General features: G+C 35.3%; 1 protein-coding gene across 2 annotated transcripts in view; it reads left to right on the forward strand.

Annotated features, from left to right (window-relative positions):
* Window positions 1–187: 187 nt before the first annotated feature.
* The window catches only part of LOC140166463 (vesicular acetylcholine transporter-like), a 30,588-nt gene continuing 14,887 nt past the window's right edge, over window positions 188–15,888 (forward strand). For both annotated transcript variants that reach the window (XR_011860865.1, XM_072189942.1), the window contains exon 1: window positions 188–682. The gene's annotated coding sequence lies outside the window, so the exon portion shown is untranslated. The remainder of the gene's footprint in view (window positions 683–15,888) is intronic.

Consider the following 15,888-nt stretch of genomic DNA (forward strand, 5'->3'; position numbering starts at 1 on the left):
TTTTTCCTTGCAGTCACATCACTTTCATCCAATTCATTAAATCTTCCCCACATCATCGTCTTATTTTCATTTTAATTTTCATGAAGATAAGATTATATCTACTCATGCGCGTTTTTCAGTCACCGGTGTATTGTTCGGATTCACAACCAAACAACATAAGTGAATATTTCATCATTACCTCTCTTCCGTATTTTATTTATATCATCTTTTAGAAAATCATTCGTACGCATGATTTTTCAACCAATTTCAAAGCGCTGCCTGCCGCTGATGAACTAATGCGCGGGTAAAACCATTATTTCAGTGAATACTTGGGGTTGTCTAAATTATAATAGTACGTACATGCAAAGTGGTACAATCAATCATTTCTACAACGTGAGAAGCAATAGGTACTTTCAACACATTTCAGATGCCTCTGGTCATATGCATGTTACCTGGAAACTCCTTTGACACCACTACGCCACATGCTATGTCACGTTCGTTTTGTTCTTATAAATTCGAAATATTCATTTGCTATAATTTTGGGACAAAATGACAATCGGCTTTTACAATGCGTGATGTTAGTGGACGTTTTTGAACTTGATCGTTAATATTATGCGCTTATTGTACCACCAATGCTATTGCTGATCAGATTGGATCTTGAAGATACCAAAAGTGTGGATTTACACCAAGTTGTTAGCAACAGGTAAGAGGTCTTCTTTACTTTCGCTTTTTTATTTTAAATTTTACATATTAACGCAGGACTGCAAAAACTATATTAAAACCAATTAATATTCGATGTTGGTCACATTTTAATTTGGATTGTCTTTGCCAAATATTATAGACTTTGTTAATAACAACAACTGTCAAGAAAGTTTTCTGGTCATTTTAAGTCCAAATAATGAGGTGAAATGGAAAAAAAACGTCACTTACTATTTTAGCCGCTTAAGGTGTATCTGATAAACTTTGTGACTAATTTTGCATTTTTCTCAACAAAAAAAATAATACACTGGTAACAAAAGTTATGCATATATAGGGGTAAGGAATCCAGTTACTACACTGGAATTTCAGTGACTCATGACAAGCGGTATACTATTTATGATAAGAAAAGAGGTACCGCTAGAATGTACCTCATTTCTTAACATTATGATGGACCACTTGTCTTGAATCACTGACATTTCAGTGAAGTAATCAGATTCCCTCCCCATATAATAAACATAACTTTTGTTACCAGTGTGTAGTTATTTTTTGAGAAAAATGAAAAACTACAATCCGCGAAATTAATAGTTGGCACACTTGCACAAAACAATGGAAATGCGTGCCCTATATTAAAATTGAGGAGGCGAGGGAAACATGCATGCGATATAGGCCTATGTGAAGTACAGACTCACCCCTATATCTCACCCTTCTCCACTCCCCATCTTTCAATGTTGGAGGGTCTCACGGACCTGTTGACAACATGGCTTGGTCCAACATTGAATTGGGGGAGCGGGGCAGAAATATACCAAAAGGCAGGCAAAGTGTGCCAACCTTTTTTTCGTGGATTGTAGTCACAACATTTTTCAGGGGGTGTAGTACCACATTAAAGCCTTAATATACGACGTTGGTCACATTTTAAATTGGATTGTCTTTGCCAAATATTATACTTGTATTGGAAACAACTGTCAGGGGCGTTTTCCCGTCATTTTAAGTCCAAATAATGAGGTAAAATGAAAGAAAACTCACTTACTATCTTAGCCGCTTAACAATGTAGTGTTCTATAGGATTTAAGGTGGTACATGTACTACACCCCCTGATAAATTTTGTGACTAATTTTGCATTTTTCGCAAAACATAACTACACACTGGTAACAAAATTTATGTATCTTATAGGGGCAAGAAATCCAATTACTTCACTGAAATTTCAGTGATTCAAGACAAGTGGTTCATATATGTTAAGAAATTCCAGTGTAGTTACCGGATTCCTTGCCCCTTTAATATATACATAACTTTTGTTACCAGTGTGGTATTATTTTTTGAGATGCAAAAATAGACACAAATTTATCAAGGCGTGTAGTACCACCTTAAAGTCACAATTATGTCTTCTAATTCAAAGTTGCTCTGTTGTCCTAACAATACAATGAATTAGGCGTAAGTTGAGACATGTACCCAGCAAACACAAAACATTTTCGACATCATTCGCAAAAAGTTATAAAAGGTTGTCAGAAAACGTTTAAATGTCGGGTTATATAAAGGGTATATTAAGAGTATAAAACGTTTTCATAACCTTAAAAACATTTTTGATAATCTACTGCTCAGCAAACAAAATGTTTTACAGAAAACGTTTAAATGTCGGGTTATATAAAGGCTATAAAACGTTTTAATAACATTCCAAAAACATTCTTGAAAACTTGATACAAAACATTCTAAACAGAATGTTATTTTAGTTGAAAAATATTTTGCGAAAAATGTTTGCCCAAAATATTTTCAATAACGTTTTAAAAACGTTTTCATGACCTTTATATAACCCGACATTTAAATGTTATTAAAAGGTTGTGAAAAAAAACCATTTTAAGAACATTTCTGTGTTTGCTGGGTTCAAATATTTTAACATAATGTTATTTAAGTATTGACACAATATTTGGCAAAAATGTTTGCAGAAATAGTTTACAATAACATTTTTTGAAAACATTTAAAAATATTGTTGTAGTGTGTTTTTATACAAAACGTTTTAAAACGTTACCATGACCTTTATATAACCCAACATTTTAATGTTATTAAAACGTTTTTACCTAAACCAAAAGCCAAAATATAACTTATTTAAAATGTTTTTAAAACGTTTTTGTGTTTGCTGGGTATAAACATCACAAATATGCCAACAAAATTAGGTTTCAAAATAATTGACCAAACTCATTTTAAAAGATCGTACATGGTGTCTCAAGTTTAAATATTTTTCTAAGTAGATTCTTTTTTGCTATCAAATGGATAAAGCTTGACATGTTTATTGTATTGATGGGTAATGTTTAGTAATTGAACAGGCATGTTTGGAATTTGACGAATAATGTTAAACGTCTAAAGCGACATAAGAGTGCGTTCAAAAGCTGATGAATTAATGAAACAATTATTAGCAATTCAAAATCATAAATTGCTTGCATTATTTTTATATTAAATAATTTATTCATTATAGGAAATGACAACATTTACCACAACAAAGTTCTCAGAAAATATACAAATAAATCAATCAGTACCTTATTCAAATTGAGAAGACTAAATATATTTTTTTGGGGTCTTTTCATAGAACGAGAAGACAATAAATTTCATAGGTAATATTTTATATTTATTTATTCATCAAAGGTATTTCCTGATTTCAGCAGTTTCTTTTTAGAGTGTGGTATGCGAAAAAAAGTTTATTTCCAACATTTCAGTTGATCTGGACATTGAATTTGCGCGTTACGTATATAATTGCATTTATCACAATCACATACAGCGCTCCATAGCCACTGCGGGTTTTTGAAACGACCGAATCCGCACAAAACTTCATGCACACTTTCATTAAGTAGGTTTCTGGTGGACAATCTAACCTTTTCTGAAGCAAGTTGAGGGGATGACGCTGTGGTCACGAAGTTCTGTCTACAACAGTTTTTGAAATAATATTTAAGTGTTCAGGAAACTTGGTTTTATTGTGGAATCGCCATGCGAAGTCTTTTATTTTATTGACTTCCATGATAACATGTGTTGTACCTCAATGCAGGGTGTATGTGTGTGTGCTGTTAGGAAGTGGGTTAGCGTAGAGGTTCTGGCTACAATCGCTTTCACAAGGTCCCCGGTTCGACCTCTGCTGGCTCTTCCAAGGCGGGTTTACTCGCTTTCACAGGTGTTCAAAATAATTCGTCGTTAAATTTGCAATCCATTCATTTGTCATTATAAGTGGACTATCAAGAAAGTAATTAGTTATGCTGAAAATATTTAATTGCATTCAACAAATAAATTTCCAACAAAGCACGTTATAGTGATATACTATTCCGCAGAAATAAATGTAAAATGGACAATGGCGTAAATGGTATGAGTATGAGATTTATAAACGCAAATAATTCCAAGCATCCAACCCTAATCCTTAATTGTAGACACACAATGAAGTTTCTTAAAGTTTGAAGGGGAAAAGCACACAGAATGTTCATTTACCGTTACCGGAATATCATGAATTAACATTATTGTTAAAATGACAGCCATTTCCACCAAACACAAAACATTTTTGAAACGTTTTAAATGGGTTAGGCTATATTTTGAGGTTTGGTTTTTATAAAAACGTTTCAATAACATTAAATGTCGGGTTTTATAAAAGTTATGAAAACGTTTTAGTATGAAAACACATTATAACAACATTTTTAAAATGTTGTCAAAATGATATTGTAAACTATTTTGTGCGAAAGTTTTTTTGCCAATTATTTTGTCAACACTCAACTAATATCATGTTAGAATATCATGCAGTGAGTTTGAAGAAAGAAGAAAAGTTGAAGAAAAGGGGAAAACCCTACGATCCCGCACTTTCAAAATATTACAATTAACTATAAGATGATGAAAGAGAGTGCTTTTGTTTTATGTCTGGTAATAAGCACATCTCCTCTCCAAAACAAATACGACAATCATTTTGAAATTAATACATAGGTTATCCCTTTATCTGCTGATATCGTGAGCAATCGGTAGGTCCAAAAACTATACAATTTTTGAAAACAATTTCAAAATGTCTTTGACGTTACTTGCAATTAAAAAAAATTTAACGAGAACTAACGTGGTAAATATAATTGGACTAGTGGTTCTTGACATTGATATTTGTATTTTTAGAACAAAGGTTTCCAAATTTGGGCCTATTTTGTACACCATAGTACCCATTATTTGATACAAATCTAGGACTGTTCGGAAACCATTAGTGGTCATCATATCTCGTATCAACTAATACCTGTATAATACTAATATAATACTAATAGGTTTCCAATGTCACCCTCTTCGGACCGAGTTATAATAGTACATCATATTAGACTTATATTTATACATTACCCGATAGTTGTCATGGCAGTAGCTTGATATTCCATCTATATTTTCTAGTCTTATCAAATGTATTTATAATTAGCTTCTCCTTGCCTTTCATGGTTTGATGAATTTATACAAAAAATGAAAACCCAGCAAATGCATTCGCTGATGGAATTCTGTACACTGTAAAAATGCCTTGACAAATTTGTGCTAATACTTAGACATGCCTTTAAGGGCTGGGGTAAGGGCAAACTTAAAGTACTGGTAACTGGAGAGAAGAAGCGAATGTAGATTGGCTCTGAATAAGTATCGTAGTCTTCTCGGTGGCTCTTTTCATTATATTACTACTTCCATGTGACAACCTAAAATTTACCTCCGAATTCAGGGTTCAAGGCTATTTTCGGAAAAGCCGTAGTCTAAATAAAAATCCCTTTAAAAGGGAGAGCTTGGCCTTGGAATACCCAAACTGAATGAAATATACCCGGGTGGGGGGGTCACTCCCATTGTGGCCTGTACACCATCCGCGATAATCAACTTTTGAAAAGCACCCTAAACAAGGATTTAACCCTTGGCTAAAACAATACCCTAAACAGGGATTTTATTCCTTGCATCAAATTTCATACCCTAAATTTCATTTCCGCGTATTAACAATTGCAGTTTTGCTACCCTTTTTTCCAATATTTCATGTTTTTGACACCCTAAACGCGTTACGCGCGGATCGTGCATGCCTACCCACGAAAAACTACCCTTTTTATGCGTTTTCATTATCGCGGATGGTGTACAGGCCACAATGGGAGTGACCCCCCCGGGGAAATATATCAAAAAATAAATACAAAGAACTTACTTCACTATAGGAACTCACATTGTAGTAGGCCTATACTCGGTTATATGAAACGATCTGATTCAATCTGTCCAAGTCAGCACTGGCCCTTTATACACACCTGCTCCAACAGCAACTACCATCTAGGCTACCACCTATCTATAAACATAGACCATATAGATGGTCTGTGCTATAAAATACCTTAAACCTATACCTATACAATCTACTACAGCTTACTACCAACCCACAACCTAAATACCCACCTACCTATAAAACAGTAGCTATCCATTCTCCCAAACGTTAAACATGACTGACAGACACCACATATTAAATCAAGAATTTTGCAGTAGGCCTACCATAGACCATGGAAGTAAAACACATGAATAGACTGTGGTATTGCACTCTCTTATACTGTTATAATGCAAAAGTTCATTAACCACCAAAATTATTCTTGGTCAATTGTTCCATGTCCAAGATATGATAATTATTGGAGGAAGCAAGTTCAAGATGTTATATTGTACACCTGTCAACAGTCATTAAAACGCATCATACCCAGGTCAATAACAATCACTACTGAGCACTGCCTTATGAGGGAAACAAGGCCCTAAACAAGGTTACCCGGGAGGTTGCTATTTCATCTCTGGGTCAACATGGTCAAGTCATAGAGTGCACTGCTGAATATATAGCTAAATGAATTTTGTCATGGGGGAGTGAGGCTACCCTTTAGCCTCCTGCAAACCCACCACTAAAATTTTAAGCATTATCCTACACCATTGTTTTACTGAGGAAGAAGCAAGTGCATGATAACAAGACTAGTGTCCTACTTCAGTTCAAAGGTCGAGGTCACAAACGAATGATAATATGACTTGGCTTGGAAGCCAAGCCAAAAAGTGCAAGAGTGGGGACTACTTTTATACTTCCCGCGTCTAGGCCTAATAATATACTTCTTTGATTACGTTGATTGTACAGGTGATTGAATCACTGTATAATTAAGGTGTACAAAGAATTGGAGATTCTATGCCTAATTTTGTAAAAATTTTTTAAAGACTACGAAAATTACTGCAGTAAAATTATTTGGCGCGCGACATCAGTTTTTCATTTTCTGATAGCTGTGCCTCTTACAGACACCCCCCTCTTGAATCCAAACCACAGTTCGCTCTGTTCACATCCCTTAACAATAGAGATTTTAGAAACATAATAATCTAGGCTGACGTAAGTGCTATAGCTAATATATACACAATATGCCTATTGAGACATATCTTGAAGCAAGTTATGTTTATTACAAGAAAAAAGAAGAAGCAAGGAGTAATAAGAGTACTTAAAATAACAGTTACACAAATAAAAGGCATTATGATTGACATTAATCATACATTATTATGATTTTTATAAAGTACATGTGTTAACCAAGTATGTAGCATAAATGTAAAAATGAAATAATTGAACCACATTTTGTACTAATTATGTGTAAAATACATAGATTCTACATGATATATGGCTCATACATTATGGTCTATTGAGCATGGAGAACGTTCTCAATATTAGAGACATTAATTATATAATTAGCCCTATCATTTATAACATTTTAATAAAAATGGAAGGTTAGTTTACTTTAAATACAAGTTCTTATCTATATCAACACCGACCTTGATCGCAAATTTCCAATTAAGGCAACGCACTTTCGTTCTCTTTTATTAGAACCAAAATTAAAATTCATTCACGAGTCCGTTTCCCGGATCCGTTTTACTTACACATAACGCATCTCTAATAATAAACCCGACTTTTGGGGTAATATTCCTTTCCTAATTTACACCTTAATTAATGCGACATAAAGGGGATAAAACCATTTCTGACTGATGATGATGTAATTGTATTGAAAGATGGGTTTCCAAGGTAAATTTACCATGTATACTAGCGCTGAGATTAAAAAGTTGAGAAGGTTGCCGTAATTTATTTTCGTACGACATTTGTTTTGTTTTAAAAATAATTGAAGATGCCTTTGTTCCTACCTTCTTATCTTCTACCAACTTTGACGCAGAAATGGACTGTCTACGTGTTCATGCACTGGAAACACTCACAGATGGTGGATAAACATAACACTCATCGGTGTTAACAGTGGAAATTTAAAACAGATAACGCTTAGATAATGTTAGGTATTTTATTTGGTTCTTGATGTTATAGCACATTCCTATAATTCGCACTCTCCTGCCGTTGATGACGTGCACTTTAACATCACGCCACGCCAGGCGGCATAGGACACGCAACACGGACGTACGAGGCTGGCGAAGATACAGCGCTGACAGCCCCATTCACAATACACGGTTAGCGATTATAAATGGACAATTAACATACTTGCAGTGGGGTACTTTGCAGAACCCCAACGGTTTTAGAGTAAGATAATTTTGCTTTGACACCACATAACAAATTTAGAATTGTTTGTGAAGATTTCATGATTATGTGTTAATCCAATGGCGACGTCAAAATAGCGATATCGCATCCACCATCATCTGCGCCACGCCCTATAGTGATTGCCATCTTGACCTCGCTTTCGTTATGATAATACGTGATATCGATGTTCAAATCATTCCAAGGGTAAAATTTTGTGACAAAGTTGACTAATTTTGTGACATAAACATACCGTCAATTACGCCGGGAGGAAGTGGGAGTTCTAAGGAGACAATGCGATGTTTTGGGGGCTTGTGTGGGAAATCTGATTTTGAATTTTAAGGTTTAAATAGAGAAAAAGGGAAAATCAAGGGGAATCCGAAAAATTTGAGCGGACGTGAGGCGGAACGTGAAAATTGTTGTCGAATTTTGGACAAAACTCCAACTCCCCACGGTTGTTTGATGTGACCATCTATTAAATTTGCTAACAAAACATGTTCAATTCTAGACCTAGACAATACCAACAGCCAACACACTATAGACACATATATTGTTTAGCTATTTTTAACATAGATTTTCGTTTCTAATATCAAATTATTCATCTTTTTCTGCTTTAATGTGGTAATTTTTATTCTATAAACTGCACATTTATGTGCAAATTGAGGGCGCTATTTACATACATTTTATATTTAAATTACCCAAATAATATCAGTTATTCCTTAGGCTATATTTTCTGACAAAATTGTTTTTGAAAATATCCTTGCCATTTGTTAGCCTTTTTTCTGATGTTCTAATTCCATTATACAAGTGTTTATCCTTAACTTAATGAGCTTATTTGCATATTTTACCTACATTTTCATTAATCCACTCTAAAACTTAAAACGCAAAAACCGATCAACTTCAAACTTGGTTTGGTGATTGGATATGCTGGCCTGATGTGCTGTATACTTTTGTGTCATGTTATTTGTGTATTTATGAATATTAATGAGCTGATTTGCATATTTTGCCTACATATTCATTAATAGCCACAGGCTATTTTAAGGAGAAAAGGGCACTGCACGTTTATGGAATGCTACAGCGGTCATTAAACATCGAGTTTTATGAAAGGATAACGTTGAGAAACAATAGAGAGCGCTTCTCGACGTTTAAAATTCTGAACGCGAATAAAACTGGGCGTTACAAACTCGGCGTTGGTTACAATCTCAACGTCATCGTTTTGAAGTTGAACTCAACGTTGGTTTATAAAACTCGACGTTTTATACAGAGTTTTCCAACAGAGCCAAATACCGTTATGGTAACGGTATGTAACCGTTAATCATTTGCGTGGAAACAGCCTCCAACGCCTTTTTGCAACGCCAACAGAAATCTCTTTGGAGTAGGTTTTTGCCGTTGACGAAGCGGGTTTTTTTTCTGTAGAAACAGACCGTTAGTTATTTTTTTCTCAACGCCTAACAAGCAGGCTGCGTGTGGGCACTTGGCCGGGCACTTGGCGGGGTGTCGAGGGGTGTATACACAGTGGCGTACCGTGGCCGCCCCAACCCGGGGGGGGCTGAAGAAGAAACAATTTTGCCGCCCCTTCCTTAACAAGCCCGAAAAGGTTGACCCAATTTTTTATGCTTTTTCATTTTTGTGCGCCCTTTTTTATTTGCTAATTCGTTTTGACGCCCCTTCGTTTTTGCCGCCCCTGTTTTTGCCGCCCCTTCTTCTGCCGCCGCCCCTTTCTTTTTGTCGCCCCCTACTTTGACCCCGGGGGGCTGGCGCCCCCAAAGCCCCCCCAAAATACGCGCAAGATACAACCAGTGGGGCACAATGTCATCGCCCCGATATCTTCATGGCAGAAATCGCCATGGTAGGTTGAATCCACAGCCACGCATGGCCATTTTGTTCCGACCTGTTTAATAGTTTTGAGATGCATAATGGGCCGAGGAACATCCGACTAAGGCTACTGACAATAGCCCGGAGACTGACCTCTCTGCGTGTGAGTGCTGCATGGTATGCGCCATGAGGTCATCTGCTTTAAGACTGCCTCCGCGAGTGGCCTACGCTGCGCTATAGTTCGACACATATAAAATCAGAATTTTGTCAGTTTTTGAGCTCCATACGCACGGTTCTTTCGCAATACGCAAGCTAACGACTATCATATCCTTTCAACACATATATTCAAGTGCAAGGAAAAAAATATGGCTTATTTAGAATAAAACAAAATTACGGGAGATATTCATCGTTTTCTATCCCGGTATCCACAGATTTATCGTCTGAATATCAAATCGTGCATAGCACATTCACGTGTATCGATCCAGGGTATTGATTTTAGTGTCTCTGAGCTGTTCCAAGTAATTATTAGCCAGGCGATGTCGGTGTGTGGGGTATATATCCGGGGTATATATTTCCTTTTAAAGGAGTATTTTGTGATCCTAGCATCTTCTTTTTATGACATTTTAAAGTAGATATCCACTAAAAAAGCTTATTCCAAAAATTGATTCCGATTTTGCGTTTGTGAGTTATGTATGATTTATGTGTATTGTAAGTCTCCACGGTGTTGTAATTTCGTTGTTGTGTACCCGAACGTAATTCAAAATTGTAGTTGTTGCTAAACGAATTAATCTACAAGAATCTTTTGTACATAAACATTTTGTAGCCAGAGCTTTCAAAATCTCAACTTTTTTTGAGAAAAGTGCTGCGGATCACGAAATGCTCCTTTAAAGTGAATATGACTCGATATTTTACAGTCATATTTTTAAGGGCGGGGTATGAACGTTTGGACAGTATTTATTTTGGGACATTAGAGCACATCAGACATATCGAATTGCATTCTGAATACGAAGAATGTCATTCTGATATCAAATAATTTTGATTTTTGAAATTCGCAATTTAATGCACATTTTATGGCAAATCATTAAAAATTGATATTTTTGATATTTAACAGTACTTGAAGTAAACTTTATAAATCTGATGATTTATACTTAAAGTGTATGTAGGCGGGATGAAAAGCCGACGATCAATTGAAAATTGTGACCTTTCTTATTGAAGATATGGATTTTTTTTCCCAAAACACCAAAAATATTTAGGTCTTTTTGGGAAAAAAATCCATATCTTCAATATGAAAGGTCAACATTTTCAATTGACCGTCGGCTTTTCCTCCCTGCTACATACACTTTAAGAATATATCATTAGATTTATATAATTTACTTCGAGGACTGTTATGTATCAAAAATTTGAAAAATATCAAATTTTTATAATTTGTCATAAAATTTGTATTATATTGTGATTTTCAAAAAATTAAAATTATTTGATATCAGAAAGACATGCTTCGTATTCAGAATGTAATTTGATATGTCTGATGCCGGGGTCTGAGGTGCTCTCATGTTCCACAAAAAATACTGTCGAAACGCAATAAACGCTCATTTTAGATCCCTTAATGTGATTTTTTTTATTGTCATACGATGGACGATGGATGTTTGATAAAAAGTTACAGCTCAATTAAAGTACACACCTGGTTCACTAATGTGAAGCTAACGGTATTACGTAAAAATGTTATTAATCAGAATACAAAAACGAATAAAACGTCTGCAAAGTTGCATAAATGCACACATGTGCCTATATAAAATTACAATGTCTATAACTATAAAATGATTATCAGAAAAGATTTTTAACTAGCTGCAACTCGATCACCGGTTTATTGATATGGAATAACGCTTTAAAATGTCAATCATAATACAAAAACACATAAAAACTCTGCATAGTTGCTTAAAATGCACACTGCCTACAATTTCTTAAAATATCACGCAGTCATGTAAATTCTCAAAATGTTTGTAAATTTCTCAACTTAAGGGAACTGGAATGAGCGTTTTGAGCGTTTCGATAGTATTTTTGTGGGACATGAGAGCACATCAGACATATCGAATTGCATTCTGAATACGAAGAATGTCTTTCTGATATCAAATAATTTTCATTTTATGAAAATCACGATAATAATTCAAATTTTATGACAAATTAATAAAATTTGATATTTTTTACATTTTTGAGATATAACAGTCCTCGAAGTAAATTTTATAAATATAATGATATATGCTTAAAGTGTATGTAGCTGGGAGGAAAAGCCGACGATCAATTGAAAATGTTGACCTTTCATATTGAAGATATGGATTTTTTCCCAAAAGGACCTAATTTTTGTTGGTGTTTTGGGGAAAAAAATCCATATCTTCAATACGAAAGGTCAAAATTTTCAATTACGGTAATCGTCGGCTTTTCATCCCACCTACATACACTTCAAATATAAATCATCAGCTTTATAAAGTTTACTTCGAGTACTGTTAAATATCAAAAATATCAATTTTAATGATTTGCCATAAAATGTGTATTACATTGCGAATTTCAAAAATCAAAATTATTTGATATCAGAAGGACATTCTTCGTATTCAGAATGCAATTCGATATGTCTGAGGTGCTCCGTCCCACAATAAATACTGTCCAAACGTTCATACCCCTTCCCTTAAGTGACGCAAAGGTGCATTAAGATATCGGCAAATTGTATAAAATTCGGCAAAGTTGCAAATGAATTTTATTACAAAAGATTAAACACAATGCTTATTAACTAAACGTCTATATTGCGTTTAACTTTAAACACTAAGATGTTTAGTTCACACGCAATAAGATATATACACATGATTTGATGTGTTAATCATTTGGTGTTTAGAAGTGTGTTGAAAATATTTTAGTTTAGAAAGCCAAAATCCAACATGACGTTACTCTCAACACTTGAGACAGACTCCCTGGATAGACTATAATATGGTAATAATCAAGGTAAATTTCTCGCCGGAGGTTCTCATAAAGTGTATCTTTCTTGGAATAAGCGTGAAGCGCGCGAAAAATTCAGATTTTTTCACTATAAATACCATAATTAAGCGCCAATAAATAGATTATTATAGTCTTAAAAGGGATTTCCTTGAGCATGGTCATGTGGTCATAAATGGGTCTAAAAGACCTTGTTCCGATGTTGATCCAGAAGGATTATCAATCTGCCCCCAATTGTCCCAGTACAAAACGCTGCCCACCCGTTATACACCAACGGGGGTAGTCAAAAAGCAAGTTATAATATATGGCATACCACAGCCTCTTTTTCCGATCCTCGTTTTTCGATCCTCGTTTTTCATTCCTCGGTTTATAAACACCCCATGTAGGACAGCTAATGGGGTTAGCTGTCCTGCATGCCATAACTTGCTTTTTGACTACCCCGGTTGGTGTATAACGGGTGGGCAGCGTTTTGTACTGAGACAATTGTGTGTGGAGCACGCTACCCATTTTAACCCCGCCAAAATCAAGGTGATCATGTTGTGTTAATACGGGGCAAATCAAGGTTAAATTTGCCCCCAAATCAAGGTTAAATAGTTGTTAATAATATTCTAGTTCATTTCTGCCGGTAGATAGAGTCCGGTAAAGCCGTTCTCTCACCCCTATATCATTGCGCATCTGCTCGTCCCGAGGTTTTCACCTACGAGTGGCCGAATAATTTGGGAGAAAGGGGGTTTACAGAGGTGTTCTAAGGCAATACTTGCTTGAATTTTTCTCAAAATGAATATTTGACTGATTGCCATAACTATACCTGCAGAAGAATTTTGACTCCATTAGTCTTACTTAGTCGGGTTGAAACTTGAATAGTATAGACATATAATCACGGATTTGTAATTCTCACTGCACGTATTTTTATTCTTAAAAAAAAGCGCAGTGATTTATAGTGCGCTACGCACAGGCACAATGCATATACGTTGATCCACAAGCCACAGCACACTTAACAGGTTGTCGCTGACCACTACGGCCCCACATCATTCCATTAACCATTTAACAACAAATCAGAGACTTTGCTGCTTCAAGAGCGCACACCCTAGACATTCCACATATAACCATCGCAACCAGGATCAGCTCCCCGAGTTTCGTACGGGTTACAACGAGACAATTAGCAGTAAGTTCCTTGTCCAGGGGAATTTCAAGCTAACTCAATTTTTCCACGAGATCGTCATTTGAAATTGGGGTTGGAAGATACCTTCCCCTAAATAACAGCTAATAACAGTATTGCGAACCTTCAGCATCCATGGTTCGATGTAGAGAGTCTTTCCTATTCAGAGGAAATATTGCAATTACACACCTTATTGCCTTTTAACAATAACCAATGACACTAGCACGTAATTCCAGTCAAGCACCAATCTTTAATCCTATTGTTGAAGAGGATAATAAGCTTATACTTATGTATAGCATTAGTAAAAAGCTTAAGTCTTTGTTTGCTTTGGCTAAATCCTGTTCAAGTGGTGGGCTAACCAACAATTAACAATGAGAGGACATTCCTGAACCTCGTTCAGTTGGGGGTGATTTGAAGTGACCGCCAATTATGACCATTATACCAGCAATGTGGAAAAAAAGAAATAATGTAGTGCCAAAATAATGTACCCTTTTACGGAAGGAGCAAAGTTTAACAAGTTATAACTCCCCTTCTGCAGTACGAATGTCAGCGGCGAATGTCAGGTTATTATTTCCCAGTCTTTAAAAAAATTGCAGGCAGAGGTGGGAATCGATCTCGGTACCTCCCGGTTAAAAAGCACTGTGCAAAACCACTAAGCCAACTAAATATCTGTTGTGAGATGCTTGACATTAATCTTTGATATTGCTTAATGGAACAAATCGCGGAATTAAATTAGTAATAAAAGAAGTATATAGATTCTTATTTAGCGGCCAAATTGGATAAAAGGGGAAATATTTGTCCCTGCTCTGAAGAAAATATAGGTTAGAAAATTATCAAATAAATTTCAATTACAAATTGAGATTTTATATTTATTTCTTTCACGAGGCGGCATTATCACAGACAAACACTGTATAAGCTAAAAACTCGACCCTCATCTGTCATAACTCAATGGTAGAGCATCACACTGCTGATGTCAATATCGTTGGTTCGAGTCCTCCTGCCAGCAATGGTTATATTTATGATTTTAATGCTACGCTACAATTTGTTCAATTTTTTCGTTTATTTATTTATTTATTTATTTATTTATTTATTTATTTTTGTTTATTTATGTAAAATATTTGATATATTTGAAAGAGCAATTGAAATTTTGATTTTATAATCCTATGGGGTCATTTTGAACCCCCACCCCTCCCAAATAGCCAAACGCACAACACCTATGAGTTTGTACATGGATCGAATCCATGGGTTCCTACAGTCACCCATGGAAAACAGGGTACTGAAAAACACTACACAATGTCCACATCAGCCATGGTTGGTTTTGTTTACATTGCATTAATTCCCTCAGAACAGGCAATACAGATTCCAGACAGATGAAACTTACCTAATATCAGTTTTAGTTGCCCTTAATAACTCCAAATTGACAAGACATTAAATTCTATTTGCTAATTTTCATACCAAAATCAAGGAAAACATGGTTTTGTTATTACAAAATAACAGGAAAATCATACAGTTCATTTCTGGTCAATTGCAGCAGGCCACTTGAGATAATCAATATTGGTACTTGAATGGTATGGTTGGTTGGTTGGTCAGTGACTTCTGCTCATTGTAACTTATGTAAGACTGAAAGTAGCTGACAGTGTTGTAAACTTGATTGCATAACATTAAGATTGCCAACTTATATCCTTTGTATTTGAGTTGTCAAATTTATGGATTAGTTACTGTCAAATGAAGTAAACAGTATTTAATGTCAA

Source organism: Amphiura filiformis, chromosome 12 (genome assembly GCF_039555335.1).
Source record: "Amphiura filiformis chromosome 12, Afil_fr2py, whole genome shotgun sequence".
Lineage (NCBI taxonomy): Eukaryota > Metazoa > Echinodermata > Ophiuroidea > Amphilepidida > Amphiuridae > Amphiura > Amphiura filiformis.